Source organism: Ceratotherium simum, chromosome 25 (genome assembly GCF_057802395.1).
Source record: "Ceratotherium simum simum isolate JZ-2026a chromosome 25, ASM5780239v1, whole genome shotgun sequence".
Lineage (NCBI taxonomy): Eukaryota > Metazoa > Chordata > Mammalia > Perissodactyla > Rhinocerotidae > Ceratotherium > Ceratotherium simum.
In genome coordinates this window covers 18,284,441-18,299,206 of record NC_141924.1, presented here as the reverse complement: position 1 = coordinate 18,299,206, position 14,766 = coordinate 18,284,441, and the positions used below count along the sequence as shown (strand labels likewise).

The window sequence follows — 14,766 nt, the reverse complement described above, 5'->3', positions numbered from 1 at the left end:
TGCCCTTTTGGGTCTTCAGGTGACATTGATGAATCTCCGGGGCTGGCCCCGCAGTCCTGCTCCCCCTCCCGGTGCTCTTCCCACACCCTGCCCACACTTTGTAAGTAGTTGTTTTTTTTGTTTTGTTTTGTTTTGTTTTAATTATGCTGTCCTCAAATGACTCAGGTTGAGTATGCTGCTTCCTGACAAGATCATGATGGATACACATGGCAGTTGATATTTTGTACCTAAATCTTTGACGGTACTAAATTTCCCTCCTAGAGATTCCAGATAAATTCTTAACAGTGGAGGAACAGATAGAAACATGTTTATGGCACTTCATTAATATGGTCACATTGCTGTCTGAAAATCAATTACATTCCTCCTAGTAATGGTTAAGAACATTAAAAGTTACCATTTTGAATCTTCAAAATGTCGGTAAGTAAAAAGCATTTCATGTTTCAATTTGCATTTCATTGATTAGTAGAGAGGATGAGTTTTTTCACATATTTTAAATCTTCTTTTATGAATGACCATGCCTAATTTCACCCTCTATCCCTCATAATATCTACCTACCTATAATAATAATCATAAAAGTTACAATTAGTGTTAATCATTATTACCAATTTGGGCAACCAGATGGATGGTTAAACTATTAGACAAGCCAGAGACTAAAGACATACTACAAAACAGAAAAATTGATAGCATCTGTTAAATGAGAATGCCTAGGGACCACATGTATTTTCAGTCAATGGCATAATAATTATATTATAAAAATAGTAGCTAATGGTTATTGAATTCCCATTATTTGCCAGGTGCTGTGCCAAGAGATTTACATTTGTTATTTCATAAACCCTTAACATATGCTCTGATTGATCAGTATGTTAATCAACCATTGAACCATTTCCAGACACCATTTCTGAAGCCCAATCTGACCCCAAGTTTTAGAAGCACTAGAAACCCAATCTTTTTCTCCAAAATAGTTTTTACCTGATGAGACATGAGCTCCAACACGATGTGGCCTTATTGATGCTGTAACATCTCTAATCTTTGGTTCCAAAGTTAAGCAAAAATGGAAATGTTGAAATCCCACTAGGCAGGCAAATTCTTCTTGGATAGTCCCAGTTCACTTTGATAAACACTGGGGGCTTTGAAGATTTGCATAAACATCCGATGACATTTGAACCTCTTGCTGCTTAGAGCAAAATGTTTGAGATTCATCTGTTAGAGAAGAGAGATTTTTAGAAAACAACCACATAAAAGTTGCTTCCAACTTCTCTTTACAAGTTCTATTTTAGAATGAAGTGAAGAATTTCTGGGGCAAAATGTGGCCAGTTTTGAGGATTTGGAAGCAAGTGTCTCCTGAGACAACCCATATTGCCAGGCGATCCTGGTGCCACTGTCATTTTGAGTTGTTCCCTTCTAAATAGAGCATTTTCCCCCCAAATTTTCATCCTTTGCATTTTCCATTCTTAGAACATCAGTCTCACTTTCCTTATTTTATTGTTCCCTTCTTTTTCCATTTGGAGGGACAGTAGCAAGAATGCAGTCAATTCTCTCCAGGGTTTGATCTGGCAGGGAAAAAAAAGTGGTAGTTTTGCAGAAGGACCAAATGCTATTTCTGAGCTCTGTGGCTTTGCACAGATTTTTATTTCTGTGAGAAGATGTGTTTTATGTATTATAGTCTTGGATTTCTGCTTGTTGCACCAGACAGCCAAGCCTGAGTTTTAATTTCATATTACTTTGGCTGGTAATGATGAGTCTGGAAGATGAAACAGGATTCTGAGAAAATTCTCCCTTCCATTCCTGCTAAAATTGCCCCCTTGTTCATTTTCAGAGACAGCTGAAATTTTAAAAGTAAAATGAAAGGAGTAGGAAGAAAATAAGTGACTCAGTGTCCCAGCCACAGCTGATACCAGCATCATTCCACGGCGGTGGTCATCCAGATGTTAGCTCCTCCAGATGCGCAGCCTTATTTGCCCCAAGGCGGACCCACCTGTGCTGTGAGAATGTGATGCATGTGAAGTCGGGCTGCTCACCTTCAAGTCACACAGTTAAATAAAAGATGCTCTATCTTCAGCCACTGGGTGTTCTAAGCCCCAGTCTCTGTCCCTATCAGATCTGCAGATCATCAGGCTTTGGGCTCCCAGAGGAAGGAAAAGAGAACATTTGTCCAAGGAAAAGTCTGTAATACATGTTAAGCGGGCTGTGAGAGAGCCCTCTCATTTATTGGCTGAAACATGAAACGGAATACATGTGCAGCTAGCACATGGCCCCCACAGGCTCCTGCTTCTTCTCAGGAAATGGAGTGATGAAGAATGGAGCAAACACGTGAAGGCAGGCAGCTCACATGCCTGGGTGTTTCACAATGCAAAAAGCATCTGCTGGGTGGAAATCCTGGGCATCAGGATTGGAATTTATAGAGACAGATTGACTTCTAGTCTCCAGCAGGGGTTCCATTCCTGCTGCTGTGGGAAGAGATTTTTCCATTAAGCAAGAAAAAAGCATTCCTCATCCAATCATATGTTTCTTTATGCCTTTGATGCACATTTACTGAATGTCAGTGTCTGTGTTAGGGGCTGAGGACCTAAAGATGGATAAAGCATGGACCCTACCTTCAAGGAACTCACTCTCTACAGGGAAGAGAAAGATGGGGAAATGAATATTTACAATACAAAAGAGTCAGTGTGACTAGAGAAACGTACAAAAGGATTTGGGAGGAAACCAGGGGAGTATAGCCATCTGTAAACCAAGAGTACTGGATATTTGCTGCCTTGGGCCGTCAAAGACTCACTTTCCCTTCCTCTTGACAACATTAAAAATAAAGTTTTCTTGTTTGTAAAAGGGACGTGAAAGTCACATCTAGCTAAGCAGGGCTATGGTGACTGTCAAATGAGAGAACGGATGTGACAACTCTCTGGGGATGTCAAGCATGATGACAGTGTCATTTTCTGTCCTTAGGGATACATTTTTGGAAGGAGGTTGAAGGAGGTGAGCACTCTGTGTGATAAGTGCCCCTGATAATCTAGAACATTGTTTTGAGATCTGTCCTTGATTGCTGGCTTTTGTTGGGTATTAGCTATTTTATAAGCACACCTAAAAGACACCCAAGACAAGGACAAATTTTAAAGGAGACATTCTGCTTGGAATCGTAAGAGTCTACCAGTTGAAAAGGACCACAAAGCTCATTCAGCCCTGCTTCCTGCCTGATGTGGGAATCTTCTCTGTGACACCCTCCACAGTTTCACATTTATGGAGCACCTTTAGAGTGTAAGTGCCACCTGCCCATTGTACATTTTATTATCTCTTTCAACATGTCTGGAATCTAATTTACAATTTTCCCCTTTAAACTGCTCTTTTTTCCACTGTTTTCTATCTCAGAGAACGGGGAGAAACATAGGAATCCTCCTTCATTCACTCCCCAAGTACTTCTTACGCATCTATAACAAGCCGCATTCCTCTCCATTACACCACACTCATTTCACCCCCCAACACCCTCTTGAGTCTATTCACTTCTCTCTAAATTCACCACCACTGGATTCTAAGCTACCAGCCCCTCTCACCCGTAAGACTGCAATGACATCCCCATCAGCCTCCCCAGATATACTTTGCCCTTATTTATGATCTGTAGCCAGAGTGACTTTTCAAATGGCAAACCTAAAAATCTCACCTTCCTAATGAATGTGTTACAATATCTTGCCATTGCACTCAGAATAAAACCAAAATTACTCAGCATGGCCTACAAGGCCTGTATGATCGGATCCCTATGTATCCCTCCAACTTCGTATTGTACCACACCTCCCTTTGTCATTTGCATTCCAGCTGTATTCACTCTGACCAGAACCATCAGAACCTCCCTCTCCCTCTCCCTCTCCTCTTCCCTCTTCTCCTCCTCCTCCTCCGCCTGTTCCTCCTTCTCGCTTCCACCCTCTTCCACCCTCCCTTGCTTGCTCCTGACCTCAGGTGCATTGAATAAATCGATCATACTCCTCAGTTCATCATGTTTCCCATACTTGGCATCATCTAGTCAATCATCTTGCCCAGATGATTGGTATAAAATAGGCATTGCTGTTGTTTTAATTTTTGCAATATCTGATATCTAGTAAACCAGAGCATCCCTTTGTATTATTAGTCACCTTTTGGGTTTCCTTTTCTGTTTCCTTTTTGTATCCTTTGCCCATTTTTTAAATTTGGGGTTTCTGACCTTTTCTTGTTGATTTCTAAGACATATGCAGATGTCCTTGTATATTCTCTATATTAATCCATTGTCAGATTTTTATAATGCAAACACTTTCTCCCAATCTATGTGATCATTAAATGTCAGTCTCTCCACTGCCTCCATGAGAGTGAGCACTGGGAGATGAGCCTAGAGATCTAGGTAGCAGCCAGCTACTATGAAAATCACATAGATATTAAGTCCCAGTGCCAAGTTTAGAACCCTGATGATCTCCAAAAGCTCAGTACTTGTACTCATCAGTAACTCATGGGGTTTCTAATATAAGATGGGGTCTAGCTGGAAGAGGTTGATGCACAGCTTCCCACTGCATATGAAGTTGCATAAAATGCATATGAAGTTAAAAAAAAGAAAAAAGGTCAAAGTTCATACCACCACCAATGGGCAGAATTTTCATTAACCATAAACATCAACAACAAATTAGTAGCATCACAAACACCATGTCTACCTGAAACTGTGTGTGAAAACCAGTTTCCATCGTACACTTTTATATTCCTGGTTAAGAAATGTCACGTCTGAGTCAGAGATGGCAAATGTATGGCATGAGTGCCATTACTTCTCCCTCCCAAGCCGATGGCAGGCATCACTAATCTATCAGAGCATTCCTTCCTCCTGAGTTCAGATATGGACTCTGAGTCCTCGTCAGCAGTTTTTCAGTTGCCACAACCAATTAATTTATTGACCTATAAGCAAAAATCTACCTGTTATCCACAATCATTATAAACAGAAAATAATCAGGGATCTCTCCTCCTGGTGGATGCTTTGAAGAGATACCTGGACACTGTCTTCATGTTCTTCTTGTTCTGTCTCCAAATTAAAACCACTTTTTCTCCACATCCAATCATAGACTGAAATGCTTACAAAACAACTGGGCAAGGAGTTTGAGAGGAAGTGGCAAGACACTTGCCTCTTGGAAGGCATATATACAACAAGTAAAGCAGGCAAGGCAGACATGAGGAGAACAGCGGTAAGAGTTGCAATACAGAACAAATCACATAGAAAAAATGTAAGAAATATTGATAAGAGAAGATGAGACAAAGGACATAGTGAGGTCAAACATATGTTTCATTGATGTCCCACAAAGGGAGGAAGACTGGAATAAGACAGAAGCAATATTGGAAGAACTTATGGCTGAGAGTTTTCCAAAACGATGAGATGGTAATACACAGATTCAAGAAGTTCAAAAAATCCAAAGTATGATTTATAAATAGAAATCTAAACACATCATAATGAAAGATCAGAAAAAAATCTGAAAAAAAAAAAAGATTACCTCCAAAGAATCAATAGTTGGACTGATGGCTAACTTCTTAACAGTAACAACGGAAACCAGAGCACAGTGGGTAATGGTAACCTCAGGGGAACTGAATAAGCTCAGCTGGGACTGAAAGAAAAAAATGATCAGCCTAGAATTCTCTACATTGCAAGATCATCCATAAAGCCATTTTCACACTTAAACTGAGAGAATTTGGACGAACAGACTTATACTACTAAAAATATTCTAAACTATGTTATTCAGACAGGGGGATAAAGATGCAGGAAAAATGAAGAGCCACAAAAGTAGTAAAAATGTGAGTAAATCTAAGTGAATATTTATATTCATGACTAAATCAATATAAAGGAAAAAATAATAACATCTTGTGAGGTTTAAAATATCTTTTTTGAGATAATTAAAATACACAAGAGTCGCATGTAGGTTAAGAACAGATAAATGGAGTTAACAATTCTGAGTCCCTCGCATCATTGAGTAGAAAGGTGGCATATGGGTTAACATTAGTTTTAATTCATTAAGAACCCAACTTATATAAAGAAAAAAATGTCATTAAAAAGGCAAAGTTTACTTGTGAAATTGTTAATAGTGGTTGACTCTGGGTTGTGGGATTATATGCATTTTTTTCTACTTCTTTATAATATTTTGTACTTTACAATTTTTACAGTAAGTGTGTAATACTTTTCTAACTAGAAAGTAATAAAATATTGAAAATACAAAATGTTATCTATAGTGTAAGAAAACAATATAATTCTGTCACCTGTTGAGACATACTGAAAGACTTTCCTACACTAGAAGGATTGTTAGACTCAATGACTTACAAGGACCTTGTCCCATGCTAAAACTCCAATTCTTTAGTGTATTATCTCTTTTGCCATTCAGATTTCACTCTTTGAGGAGTAAGAACAGCAAAATAATCTCCAGATAGCATACGTGATTAACAGACATAATCAGATCATCGTTTCTAGTCTCATGCAAAAACTGAACCTGCAATCTGACACTGTTTAACACTCTTTCCCAACTTGGTACAGCCAAGGGGACCAGAAGCTTCAATTCTGAAACAGCAAAAAGTGTCCCAGCCTGAGGAGGTGGAAAGACCCAAGAAGGTGAGCCTACAGAGGGAGGTCCAGGAGGCCCACCAGGAGCTCCCAGCCACAGACTTCTGGCAAGAGCTGAGACTGTCCATCACAGGAAGTAGGGGCCCCACCCCTTAATGTCCGGGGCCAGAAGTGAGCGTGGCTGGGCCACAGATGTGGGGTGAAGTTGACTGTAGGGAAAGCATGTCTGGACCAAGCACTTGGATTTGGCTCCTTCATTTCCATCATGGAAGAAACTTACAAATCATCCTGATGTCCCAAACAAATTGGCTACTGTCCCTTCAATGCTCGCCACCAGTTTCCTTGGCCGAAATCAGTCATCATATCTCAAGCTGTGATGACAAATTTATATTGAGCAGGATGTCAACCAAACCAGGAACCTTGGACAAGGGACTCTGGCTGAGAGCATATGGCAGTGCCCTCCTTGGATGAAGACTGGCATAAAGATTTGTGGAAACAGACCAGTACCCCATTTGTCTAGGGCAACAACAGCCCTGCCAGCAACATAGTTATGCAACAGTAGAGTAAGCTGGCTTCAGGCATGTATGTTCCCCGTCTCTGTCCTGTGTTCTGTCATGGGAAAACAATGGAAATGTACAATAACTGAATATGATCAAATGCCAGACCCTAGGAGACTCTTGCTTCTTCCTGCTACCAGTAGGTTCTTCATTTTTCTCCTAATCTAATTATAGAAAGATAAACTGTGACTTTCCACAAAAAAAAAAAAAAGTCCCAGCCTGGGGATTTGCACAGTTTGCTTCTGTCCCTCTGGATCTACTTGCAAAGATGTGTGATACTGCAGTCAACCTATCTCTGGATATCTTGAGTTTGGATCGCTGGTCCTGCAGCCAATGCACTGTGTGATCTTGGGGAAATTCACAGAGGCCAGTGCCTTAGTTTCTAACTCTGTAAGGGAATAGGAAGTAGGGCAGGGCTGAAAGTGATAACTCCCTTGAAGAATGTTGGGAAACTCCCTAACACTTTGCACAGTTCTGAGATACTCAGTGTGAGCAGGGGTCAAACTCCACCAAAAGTCAAATGGACATTTGCCCAGTGACCTGGGGATGGAAGAGGTGGGGAACAGAGGGGTGGCCTCAACTTTATGCACTTTTCACAAAGACCAGTGGGAGCAGATGTGGCTCTGGCTCCCAAGAAAGGAAGGGCATCCTAGTGCACTCACATCCTGAGGATTTGCCCAGCCTGCTCAGCAGAGGCCGTTGGACTTCGGTGTGATGTTATAAGCCAAATCCTAAATACCTTGAGCCTTCTCCAATTCTACAGCACTGGGAAAACATCTTGTGCTTGCTGACCATGGGATGGCCTTCCACCCAAGAGGAAGAAGGACAAGATTTGCTGTTCCAGCTTCTTTCCATGTGGGTGTGGGTGTGACACATGCTTCTGCCACATCTCAGCACCATAGATTCTGCTGGCCTCTGGGAATTTTGGACATTTAGTCAGAAAGGACCTCCAAGGTCATCCACTGATTCTTGACTTCCTTTCCATAATTCCCAACAAATAATCATGTGTCTTCTGTTTTAACACCTCCAGTAACAGGAAACTCACTCTCTTACTTGGCAGCCTGATTGCATATATATTTTGTGTGTGTGTAAGGAAGATCAGCCCTGAGCTAACATCCATGACAATCCTCCTCTTTTTGCTGAGGAAGACTGGCCCTGAGCTAACATCCGTGCCCATCTTCCTCCACTTTATGTGGCACGCCGCCACAGCATGGCCTGACAGGCGGTGCGTCGGTGCGCGCCTGGGATCCAAACCCCAGGCCACCAGCAGCAGAGCGCGTGCAATTAACCACTACACCACGGAGCCGGCCCCTGATTGCATATTTTGGGATTTTTTTTTTCACGTCTCATGGAGATTCCTTCCTTGTAATGAACAGACACTTGTCTCCTCGTAGCTCTTTTCTTTCTGGTCTTAGGTGGAATGACCATATTATTCACTGTCCAGACCCAGGTTCATGTTTGAGACTAAGTAGGGGCACTATTAATAATCACACCAGGACAATAGGCCTACATAGGAACTCCCCCGGCAAAACAAGACTTAAGACTGCCCCAATCTTAGGTTTACTCTAAGAGTAACTAGAACAGTTCTTGCTGCTCTTCCTTAAAAGCCACTGATGTTTAAAGGCATTTGAATTACCCCCTGAGTCTTCTCTCCTCTAGAATGAACAAGGGAGGCTGATTTCTTCACTGGCAAGACAATTGGACTGAGAACAAGAAATAGCCATGTGACTTTTGGGGGCTAGATCAGGAAGGGCCAGTTGCCTCCCAAGATCCAAAGTTATGTCCTGATATCCCAGAAAAGAAAGCAATTTGTAACATTCTGAAATGTGAAGTCTGTCAGAAGGACACGCGATCAGCCACATAAATTGTGAAACATAAACTGTGGTTTTATTTGTTCTGCAGAAGTATTAAAAAAATTGCAAATTTTTCCTGAGGCAGTATAGTGTGGTGGCAGCAGGTGCCAAATTTTGTCTGCAGCCTGGGGCTGAGCTGGTTGCATCAGAATCTGGTGGGAAGTGCTTTAAAAATCAGATTCCTGGGTCTCACCTCAGAATCTCCAGAAGGGCCTCTAGCATTTGCATTCTGGAAAGCTCTGGAAGCAATTCTAATGATGAGCCAAGCTTGAGCACCAGCAAAATAGTCAAGAGCAACAACTTTGGTGCCATTCATTCATTTACTTCACAAATATTTATTGAGCACCGACTATGTGCCAGACACATTCTAGGCAGAAGAAAACCAGCAACAGACAACAAAAAACAAGGCATAAAAGTCAAACAGATTTGTGGTCAAGGACTAATCTGATATTACTAGCTATGTGACAACTTTTCAATGCCTCAATTTCCACCTCTATAAAATGAGATGATAATACCTTCCTCATAAGGTGGTTGTGATGTTTACATAAGGTAATGCACATAAAGGGTTTACCCTAATGGCTGGTCCACAGCGAGCACGCGATAAACGTTAGTTACAAAGACCACACCATGCTGAGGATGACGATGACGTCAAAGACAGCAACGATGATACAGCTGGAAAAGGAAAACAAAGAGAGCTCATTAGTTTCATTCCCCGGAGACATGGAAATACTAACTACCATCATATCCAAGTTCTCAGTGCACCATGTGGCCAATTTTCCACTATGACTGAGTGGTCTTTCTTCACATATGCTAGTCTCCAGTATAGTATAAAAGATCTATATATGATGCTAAATAGAGATCCTTTCCAACATTAATGTTTTACAAACCCTGATTCACTCACACATGCCTCAAAAAACAGTGTTCAGGTACTTGGCTACACTCTGGCTTTCTTCTGGATCATTCTAGCTGCTGGTTTTCACCTTGACATGGGGTCCCAGAATCAAATGCATCATTCCAGACATGATCTGAACTCAAAAATGTATAGTAAAAGAAGTAACAAGGAAATTAAGTTGGTAAGGAGCTGAGCTATCACTTCTGCCATTCTAGTACTGTACATGGGTAGGCCTCAGACCGGGCTCATGTTCCAATAATTGAGAGAAGGCAATGGCTCAGGAAGAAGATGGACAGAAAGATAGAAAGGAGGTGCAGAATAAGACCACCAGGGAGTGAGGCAGGGACATGGAGGAGGAGGGTGAGAAGCTGCCTATTTTTGCAGGCAACAGCTTTCACTCCTCCAAGGAGGTCATCAGAGATTGTAATGAGAACATCTTGGCTGAGGCCATGATTCACTGTCCAAAACTGGGCTGGGCCCCTCGCACTGGGAGAATTTCACAGTTTTTCACATTATTCCCAAACCCCACTCCTCTGTTTAAGGGTGTCACTCAGGGTTTATTAGAGAAAGGGTCCAAAGGCCTCCATTCATATGTCCTGTGGGGGCAGAGACTGGGGAAGAGTAGCAGTGGCGATGGGGGTAGCCAGCAGCAGGGATGAAGGGCAGTTTGGGGAGAGATTAGCAGGCAAGCTCCTAGGAGGGAAAGTTCAGCTCTCTCTGTTCACACACCTTGGTTCAGAGCCCTGAAGAGAAGCAAACACTGAAATGCAGTGGAAGAACAAGAAGTTGGAAGGAAGTAAAACTTCCAAGAGGCCACTAGCTGGTCACAGTGCCACCGTGCACAGCTGCGTAGTCTGGGCACTGCACAGTTCCAGAGGATGCCATCCGTACAGATCAAGGACGGCCAGAAGTTTTATGCAAAGGGCCAAATAATAAATATTTTTAGCCTTGTGAGCCATATGGTCTGTGTCACAACTACTCAACTTTGCCATTATAGCTAGGGTGGTCAGATAAAATACAGGACACCATGTATTTTCATTTGCTAAATCTGGCAACCCTATCTGTAGTATGAACGCAGCCATAGACAATACATAAACAAATGGGCAAGACTGTGTTCCAATAAAATTTTCTTTATAAAAGCAGACAGTGGGACAGATTTGGTGATGATATGAATGGCAACCCCCGGAGTTTTGCAATGCAACAGTCCTTGTGAACCAACGGTACCAACAAGGCCGTCCAGTTTTCAAATAGCATGGCAAAGCAGAGCAGTAGCTTTCAAATATGTTTGACCATAACCCTTACAGTAAGATATGCATTTTATATCACAGTCAAGCTTCACAGAAGCATACTTAACCTCACTAAATATGATATACTCCAAGATATTCTACACTCTATTATATTCTGTTTAATTGTTTTACGTGTTGGTGGCAACTGATACAATTGACTTCACAATCTTCTAATGGGTCTCAGCTCCTGATTGCTGGACTCAGAGTCAGGAATTCTCAGTTTCAGTCTTAGTTCCAACTGTCACCAGCAGTTTATCTTTAAGAGAGTCTCCTTATTTGAGAACTGGCCTCTAGAAGTGGGGATTATAATTATATCAGAGTGACTTTATAGGAGAAACATCAAATAATTCAGTTCCTCAATGTGTTGTAGTCACCATTGGTAGTACCTAGGATAGTTTTAGGTAGTGCACAGGACTACATTGTAGGTATTTATTTCAATTCTTTATGAAAATATACAACTTACATCAAAGGCATAATGTTAGCAGTAATATAAAGCTTCCTTTTAAAATACATTTATTTAAAATAATATATTATTTTAAATAAATTTATAAATAAATTTATTTATGTTAGTTATTTAAAGAAAAATATTAAGCAAATAATAGTACAAGTTATATGTGAATGTGGCAAGATTTATGCAGGTGATGAGCAAGTGAAGTTTGGGAAGCATGAGGATGAAGCTTGAGTAAGCACAATCTAAAAGATGGTAGATGTGACGTGGTGACCCTTTGAAGACCTGAGCTGAGTGTCTGATTCACTGCTGATTTCCTAGCACTTAGAATTGGATTGGCTCACAATAGGTGCTCAATAATGCTTATGATGAATGGATGATGGATGGATGGATGGATTTAGGATGGACAGATGATGGGCGGATGGATGGATGAATGGGTGAGTAGATGGGTGATAGATGGATGATAGATGATGGATGGATGTATGGATAGATGAATGGATGGATAGATGGATGGATGGATGATGGATGATGGTGATGAGTGGATGAGGGATGGAGAGATGAATGAATGGATGGATGGATGGATAGGTGAATAGGTGGCTGGATAATGGGTGGATGGGTAAATACATGGGTGGATGAATGGATGGATGGACAGATGGATGATGGGGAAATAAATGAAATAATTAACCCCCAACCTTTTGGAGTCAGAAGGACTTAGTTTAGGGTTGCAAAAGATGAGGCATGGTGTCAAAGGTGTCAGTGACTTCAGGGCCTGGAGGCGGGAAGGGGAGGAAAACATTCTTCCTCTGAGGTGTCATCTGGTTGCTAAAACCCTCCACACTGCCACAGTTAGCAGTGAGCAATGGAAACACTAGGCTAAGACAGGAAACACTAAGCTGAGGCCAGCTCTGTTGCCCACATCAAAATGTCATTCCTGGACATAGGGACTTGCAGCAAATACTAGTGAAGTGCGAATGAATGGAAATATCTAGAGCTATAAATGTTTGGAAATGCTGACTTATGTAAGTCTGAACTTCTAGCCACTTGCTGATGAGGAAAGCACCTTCCAGGTCCAGCTCACGACTGCAGAGGGCACTGTCACTGGCAGCAATCACATGTCAAAAGGACAAGGAAACTCAAGTGCACTGGGCTGCCCTACACAGGTAGGAGTTCCCATCACAGGCCAAGTTTCAACAGCAGGGATTTTTGTGTTGGCAGAGGGGGAATGATAACTTACATGACAAAGGACAGCCCTTGAAATTCAAACATTCTCTACTTCTCTTATGGCAAAATATTTTGCAACCACGATGTGCTCAACTTTTTTTTTGCAATCTTGGGAAGACCCTTCTGCTTTCACCTGCCAGTTTCATGCTGAAGGATTTAAAGTGATACTAATTTCATCTCTTCCCTCATTTCAATGCAAGAAAGAACTCTGAGTAACTGAAGCCTGGGAAGCTCAGTCTCTGCTGACAGAGAGGCAGTGTAGAATGGCAGTGAAGGTCCAGCCTCTGTACACAAGTTCTGAATCCGCACTTGCTGGCATGTTCCTCCACCTCTCTGTGCCTCAGTTTCCACATCTGTAAAGGAGAGAGAACATCTATAGGGCTGTTGCGGGGATTAAATGAGTTAATAAAGACAAATGTTTCTAAACAAAAATGTTTAGAAACATTTCTGACACATAGTAAGCGCTCAGTAAATGTTACCTAATATTATTCTGTGTACTTACTTTGTACCAGAATATCATTTAGTCCTCAAAAACTTAGAAATTATTCCTAGTTTTCAGACTATACCACTGGAGTCAAAGGTTAAGTGACTTACCAACATCTAGTAAATAGTGGAGGTAGGACACAAACCAGGTTTGATTCCAAATTCCTGGCCTTCCTGTTTTTCCTGCCACCCATGCTACTGTGCTTACCTAATTCAGCAATTAAAAGCCATTTTCATAAGGTGTTAATTCAACGAGGCTTATATTTTACATTTCTCAATCTAATAATAAAATGAACTCCCTCTTTTTCCATTTATTTATTTATTTTTGTCCAGTGGCATGTGTGTGTGTACACACGTGCACGCATTAGGGTAGAGAAGAGATGCTAAAATCTGACTCAAATGACCTTGAAGGTGAACTTGATTTCACCTCTGCTCTGCGAGACTTAGTGGTGACGGTACATGGAGGAGGCATTTGGTGAGAAGAGATGGCCCAGGGTGGCCCCTATGTGGAATGGGCCCCTGGTCTCCTGTGAAGACCAATTCAAAGGCCGAGGCTGCTAAAGGCAGCTGGAAATATTGGAACCTGCCTTTTGATTACTAGCTTCTTCCAGGACTCAAGGGGTCCTTTCGTCCTCTGTCCAGATCTAGCGCCTATGCTGAGCACAAGACAGCTTACACTCTGGGGACTATAGGGTAGAGAAGGAATGGGCATAAATGGAGACGTGTTTGATGTGAAGGAGAAAAGGAAAAGAGCATTGAGGGAGGTTTTCCCAATGGCCTGTGATTTTCCCTGACAAAGGAGGCAAGAGCATTGCACGAGTGAAGGGAGGTGAGTGGGAGCCTAGAGAGAAGTAGGAGGGAGCTGACTCAATGGAAAAAAGAAATGCCAGGAGACTTCGAGGGCCTTTTACTAAGAAAGGAAGGAATGCTGCTCTTTCTTCAGACCCTAAATGTGTCTTTCTTAGAAAAGCAGCTTCCACTCTTGAAACATCAGGCTGTGGTCTCTAGGGCTCCTCTGAGGGCAGATGGTGAGTTCATGCAGCTCTGCGTGGATTCATTTGGTCACCAAATAAACCCACGTGGAGCACGTACTGTGTACCGGGAACTCCGCCAGGCTCTGAGGAGACAATAGTGGTGGAAATAAATGATATCCTTGCTCTCATGGAACTTACTGTCTGATGGGGGACACAAGCAATAAACAAAAACCCAACCACGGTCATAAATAAGGAAATGAACAGAGTGTGAGGAGAGAGAATAAGAGGACATACCTTGGCAGGGGGTTTGGAGAAGGCCTTCGAGGAGAGCAGGATAAAGAGAGTTCAGGCAGAGGGAATAGAGTGTGTGGAGGGGCCTGAGGAGAAAGGAGCTGTCAGGGCAATGAGCCTCAAGTGCAGCGAGCATGGGAGTGTGAAGGTAAATGGGACCATTAGAGGGGTAGGCAGGTCAGGTGGGGCCTGGCAGGATTTGGATTTTATTCTGAGGGTCTGT

The 14,766-nt window shown here is 42.0% G+C and overlaps 1 pseudogene; it reads left to right on the top strand.

The window, feature by feature from the left end:
- The first annotated feature begins 411 nt into the window (after positions 1-411).
- Positions 412-7,277, top strand: LOC147913740 (gametocyte-specific factor 1 pseudogene; annotated as a pseudogene).
- Positions 7,278-14,766: the final 7,489 nt, after the last annotated feature.